This window comes from Leptonychotes weddellii, chromosome 6, assembly GCF_054177405.1.
Source record: "Leptonychotes weddellii isolate Sample4059 chromosome 6, ASM5417740v2, whole genome shotgun sequence".
Classification (NCBI taxonomy): Eukaryota; Metazoa; Chordata; class Mammalia; order Carnivora; family Phocidae; genus Leptonychotes; species Leptonychotes weddellii.
Genome location: NC_138374.1, coordinates 35,608,767 through 35,615,263, shown reverse-complemented (window position 1 = coordinate 35,615,263; position 6,497 = coordinate 35,608,767). Strand labels below are relative to the sequence as shown.

General features: G+C 36.5%; 1 protein-coding gene and 1 non-coding gene across 2 annotated transcripts in view; both read left to right on the top strand.

Annotated features, from left to right (window-relative positions):
- Positions 1–6,497, top strand: part of MARCHF8 (membrane associated ring-CH-type finger 8) — a 159,382-nt gene that overhangs the window by 14,880 nt on the left and 138,005 nt on the right. The window lies entirely within an intron of this gene.
- On the top strand, positions 4,566–4,673 carry LOC115944273 (U6 spliceosomal RNA). Its single transcript, XR_004078841.1, has one exon. It is a non-coding gene; the product is annotated as a U6 spliceosomal RNA (small nuclear RNA).

Here is a 6,497-nt window from a genome sequence, read left to right as displayed (position 1 = left end):
TTTTTTTTTTTAAAGATTTTATTTATTTATTTGAGAGAGAGAGAATGAGAGACAGAGAGCACGAGAGGGAAGAGGGCAGAGGGAGAAGCAGACCCCCTGCTGAGCAGGGAGCCCGATGTGGGACTCGATCCCGGGACTCCAGGATCATGACCTGAGCCGAAGGCAGTCGCTTAACCAACTGAGCCACCCAGGCACCCTAGAGAGGTTTTTTTGTTTTTTTTTTTTTAATCCACTTTACATTATTGGGATTACTGATATATTCTTATTTATTTTTACCCTCTTATTTTGTGCTTGATGAAAGAAGACAAACAGATGACCAATAAGCAAATAAAAAAATTATTCATTATCATTAATCATTAGGGAGATGCAAAGTAAAACTGCAATGAGATATCACCAGTATCTATCAGAACGGCAAAAAACAAAACCAAAAACAACCTAGACAACACCACATGCTGATGAGGATACAGAGCAACCAGAACTTTTAGACATTACTCACAGAAATACAAAATGGTACTGCCACTCTGTAAAGCAGTTTGGCAGTTTCTTATTAAATTAAATGTACACTTACTATAAAACTCAGCAATTTCACTCCTAGGTATTTATCCAAGTGAAATGAAACCCTATACTCTCATAAAAAACTACATCAAAGTTTATAATGGTTTTATTCATAATCACCACAAACTGAAAACAACTCACACATCCCTAAATTTGGAAGTAAGTATGGTATAGTAGTCATACAGGGGAACACTACTCAGCCATAAACAGAATAAACTACTGATACACGTACCAATGTTGATAAATCTCAAATGCATTATGTATTATGTATTATATATAAGTGAAAGAAATCAGACTTAAAAGGCTACATACTATGTGATTCCATTTATTTTTTTTAAAGATTTTATTTATTTATTTGACAGAGAGAGACACAGAGAGAGAGGGAACACAAGCAGGGGGAGTGGGAGAGGGAGAAGCAGGCTTCCTGCTGAGCAGGGAGCCCCATGTGGGGCTCGATCCCAGGACCCTGGGATCATGACCTGAGCCGAAGGCAGACGCTTAACGACTGAGCCACCCAGGCATCCCTATGTGATTCCATTTATAGGAAATTCTAGAAAAGGCAAAATTACAGGGACAGAGGTAGGTCAGTGAGTGCCAGGAGCTGGGTTTACATAAAAAGGTTAACCACAAAAGCACAGGAGGATTTTGGTGGGTGATGGGACTGTTCTTTATCTTGATTGTGGTGATAGTTACATGACAGTAATGTTTGCCAATAACAATAGACCTATATACTAGATATGGGTTGAACTGTGTCTCCCAAAAGTTCATATGTTGAAGTCTTAACCCTAAACCTCAATACCTCAACATATGACCTCACTCAGAAATAGGGTCTTGACAGATGTGGTTACCCTAAAAATAATATTGAGACTTCCAGTTTCAGATACTACATGTAAAGAGCTTATAAGTTGCCATTCCCATACTTAAAACAAAAAAAAAGCTGAACAAACTGAAAACCAGCAACCCTTCTTCAATCCACTGGAGACACAGGTAGGAGGGCAAACCATCACCCCAAAATCTACAGAGAGATGAAAATCCTGAGAGTTACAGCCAAGATCTGCTTACCTGAAGGAACACTTAAATGGTAACTTTAATGAACTGGTAGAGGTTGAGTATGGACTAGCATGAGATTGAGGAATTCCTGGAGGCCATAGTTTTGGCCTCCAATACTACTGAGAGTTTTATCTCTAGGAATCCCACCTGGTTCTCACTGTGAAGAGTCAAGAAAGATCCTCTTGTAGCTCAGGCAGAGGGAGTAGAAACAAACATTAAGAAAAAGTTTAGAGCAGTTTCCATAATAAAGGTCTATACTCACTTTATCAGAATCTTATCTCATCTGGGGTAAGGATATTTCACTGATTCCAGACAGGAATGGGGGGAGGGGAGACAGTAACAAACACAATGAAGGTCATGGCCTAGGAACACAGGTCCACCAGAAGACTGAGACTGAATTATAAGATTATAGATGGTTTCCCTTCCCTGATACTTTACCACCACACTAACAGGGATCTAACATAATAACAGCAGAATACAGGTGAAAGAGTTACAAGACACAGATTCTTTCAAAGGAGGAGTTCTTAGGGAAACCCAAAGACAACAGGGGAGACAAAACAAGGAAACTAGAGGAATTTGAAGCCTTGGCACTTATAGCTACAACAAACATTAAACAAAGCCCAACTCCTAGCTAGTTTAATATAAAAGCTCACACTAAAGGCCTATTTAATTCAGTTACTATTACCTAATACATTGCATCTTGCTCTCAAAAAAAAAAAAAAATTACAAGGCATACTCAAAGAAAATCACAGTATGAAGAAATAAAACAAACATCAGAACCGGACTCATATATGATAGATTTTACAATTATCAGACAGGGAGATTAAAATAACTATGATTAATATGTTAAGAAATCTAATGAAAAAGTACACAACAGGGATGCTATGGTGAGTGCTGTGAATTGTGTAAGACTGATGAATCACAGACCTGTACGCCTGAAACAAATAATATGTTAACTAAAAAAAAAAAGGAATGATGAGGCTGTAGCAAGAAAGGAGCAGAACCTGCAAGGGAACTTTAAATAGGCCTTGAAGGGACAGGAGCACAGAAGCCAGACTGCCTGAATTCATATTTCTAGCTGAACAGATTACTTAACCACTATTTACCTCACTTGTGCTAATTTAAAATTGGAATAATAATAGTACCAGTCATAAAAAGTTGTTCTTAGGATTCTTAGTTAATAAATGTAAAACATTTAGCAGAGCATCTATGTTCTTCATCAGGGGAAAATGGTTACTCTGTGGAGATAGTGCAGTATGCACCTGTGGATATAAGAACTATGTCCTTGGGAGAAGATGTAATTTAGCTCTCTTAGTTTTCCAGAGAAGGTGAAATTTTTGGAGCTTATCACCTAGAGCATTGGTCTGCAAAGGAGAGTGCATACTACCCAGAGGATATGAAAAATAATCCAGTGGAATTTGGAAAGAAAAGATGTGCCAAGAAATGTAAGGGATTATTGTCATTTGGTTCATGATCATCACCGGCAGCGCGGATTTCCTAGACATCCAGTCCTTGGCATTACTGCTCCCTAGTAAAGAATTCTCTTCCATGCATGGGATAGGATTTTTTTCCTGGCCTTCTTATGAGTAGGTGGGACCATGTTATTAGTTCTGGTCAATAAAGTATGAATAGAAGTCTCTAACCAGTCTCTCTCTCCCTGAATAACTGTAGTGGGCAGAACCCCCCTGCTGACATGCAGTGGACATGTAACATGAGCAAGAAATCAATTTTTGTTGTAAGCTACTAATGTCTCTGGGGTCATTTGGGGAAGATTCAGCATAACCTACTTTATTCTGACTGATACAGTATCAAATAGGGATCCTTTTTTTCCCCACTACATAGATAACTGGTCTTTAAATACCATTTATTGAATTACTCTAAACTTTTCTCACCAAATTAATTTCATACCTGTCATGTATGACATTTTGATATGTAAACGCAACTCTTGATCACCTGATCTATGTCTGTGTCTTCATATGCCAATATTACACTCTTATTTATTATAGTATAACTTACAAGTTTTGATAGCTGATGATGTCCATTCATATTAAAAATCGTTATGTTTTCGGGGCATCTGGGTGGCTCAGTTGGTTAAGCGACTGCCTTCGGCTCAGGTCATGATCCTGGAGTCCCGGGATCGCGTCCCACATCGGGCTCCCTGCTCAGCAGGGAGTCTGCTTCTCCCTCTGACTCTCCCCCCTCTCATGTGCTCTCTCTCTCTTTCTCTCTCTCAAATAAATAAATAAAATCTTTAAAAAAAAATAAAGTGCTTTGCCTGCATGAAGATTATTCAAAATGCATGAAAGGTGGAAAATACAGAGATTATTTAGAACACAAGAGGGTTTTATCTTCCTGCTCCTAAAAAGATATCATTATGCCATCATATTAATAAAAAGGCAGAATAATGTCAAAATAACCTATTCTGACTCCATGTCTCGGCAAATCACTTGAGGGAAAGAGGTTTCGTGTGCCATTACTGGATATACTAATATGGTCACTGGACTCAGCGGGCCACTAACTTAATAGAAGTTAGTTAGTAGAGAACAGCAAATATTTAGAAGCTCAGTCACCAGGATCCTTGCCTTTACAAAGATACAAGATTCCAACCCTAATCATCCTTCTACAATTCTGAACTTAAACTGGACTAGGGGGCAATGCTAGTTACTACTTCTAAATTACAGCAAGATCCATTTAGTGTTATAGAGAACAATTTAATTTTCAAGTACATACTGGGTTCTAACAACTATAATGGCAAATACCACTTATTTCAGAAATCTGCAAAGTACAAAGAAAAAGACTCTAATTTTAACACAAACTAATTTATGACACCTTTCACAAACACGTAAACCACAGAGACACTGCACCATATTCAGCATCCCTGCTATACTGAGGAAACTTCAAATATATGTATATGTAAGCCAAAACTCTTAGAAAATCTCCACATTAAAAAAAGAAAACTAGTGCTTGCTTTGGCAGCACATATACTAAAATTGGAACGATACAGAGAAAATTAGCATGGCCCCGTGTGCAGGGATGACATGCAAACTCGTGAAGCATTCCATATTTTAAATAAATACATAAATAATAAAAATAAAAATAAAAAAGAAAGGTATCTGCAAAGTAGTATAAATAGGTAAATAGCTAAAAGGGAACTCAGTTATGATTTCCCATTGAAAGTAACTGTAAGGAACTTATGGCAGATTTTGCATGTCATCATAACCTATTGAAAAAGTATTTTAAAATATTATTTCATGTACTATTGCCACGATGCCAGGAATTTCCCTCAAAAGAATCTGGTAGAAATGGAAGGGGGTGGGAGGAATATAGGAATGGAAACATGATAGTTCATGAATTGATAACTGTTGAAGCTGAGTAAGGGGCCTGTGGGGGTACATTATCCTATTCTTCCTAATTCCATATAGGTTTGACATTTTATCCGTAAGAAAAGTTAGAATTATTATACACTCTTGATGAACAAATTTAATCTTCACACCCTAAAAGCAAAGAAAAACTAGTACCTTCCAATCTTTGAATTTTTGCTTTCACAGAAATAACAGCTTCAAAGGGTGAAACTCTCAGCTCAAAACATGTTCCAGTCAACGTTTCAATGAAGAGCTCCATGGTATCATAGAAAGGAAGTTTGTAGTAAAATGGTCCCACGTTATCTTCATTGAAGAATGGAGGATCTTTTCTGTTATCCATTACTTTGACTTTTCTAATTCCTCTGGAATATGTTGTAGGCAACTGTATTCCAGTTCTAGACAAATCAGCTTTGAACATTGGTAATATATATCGTTGTTCATGTTTTGAGTTTTGTACCTAAAAAAACAAGAATAATTTTTTTAACAAGACTATCTGGAAGTCTTATTCTGCCATAGAGACTTTCTGAATAACTCTGGCCCACATCAATCTGCCAGAGAGCCCCAGAATTCTTTTTAGTACTTAATTTGTCTAATCCTCTATCTTTCAAGTTTATCTCCAAAACCACTCTCCCAATCAGACTGTAAGATTATTAAGAACAGGTATATTTACAATACTTTCCTGTATCTTACTAGAGCTCAGCACATTTACTTATAATACATACTCGACAAATATATTTTTGTTAATGACATTTAAACCAATGAACTCCACACAGAGACATGTATTTGCAAGATTTTGAAAATTTTATGCATATCCTTTACTAATCCATGTAAATTGTTTTCTAATCCATATAAAATATAACTTTATAACCACTGTACATCTAAATCACTCTGAATAAAAGAACACCAACCATGTTGATAGGTTCCTTAAAAATAGGAAACTCACTAAATAATCAATAAGCATTCCAGAGTTATCTATCAGTACAGCACTAAAATGACATCAATATTGGTAGCAGACATTAAGACATAATCTCTACACACAAACATGCAATGACTAATGAATATTAGAGGTAAACACAACAGACAGAAGTCCTAAGATAAATTACAAATGTATAATTAGGAGAACAGGGACAACCAAATTGATAAATTGCTATTAATCAGTGAAAACTCTGTAAAGGGAATGTCTTGAACTTAAACTAGGACAGGTGATACACATCTTCTTGGAGGGGTAGGTATATCTTTACAATAGCTTTATTAAAATATAATTTACATACCATAAAATTCACCTATTTAAAGTCTAAAATTGACTGGTTTTCATTATGTTCACAGAATTGTACAACCATCACAATCATCTTTAGAACATTTTCATCACCCCAAAAAGGAACCCCATACTCTATAATCATCACTCCCAAATTCTCCCTTTCCCTCTCAGCCCTAGGCACTCCCTAATCTACTTTCTGTCATTTTGCCTATTCTGGTCATTTCACATAATCATACAATATGTAATCTTTTGTGAATGGCTTCTTCCACTTA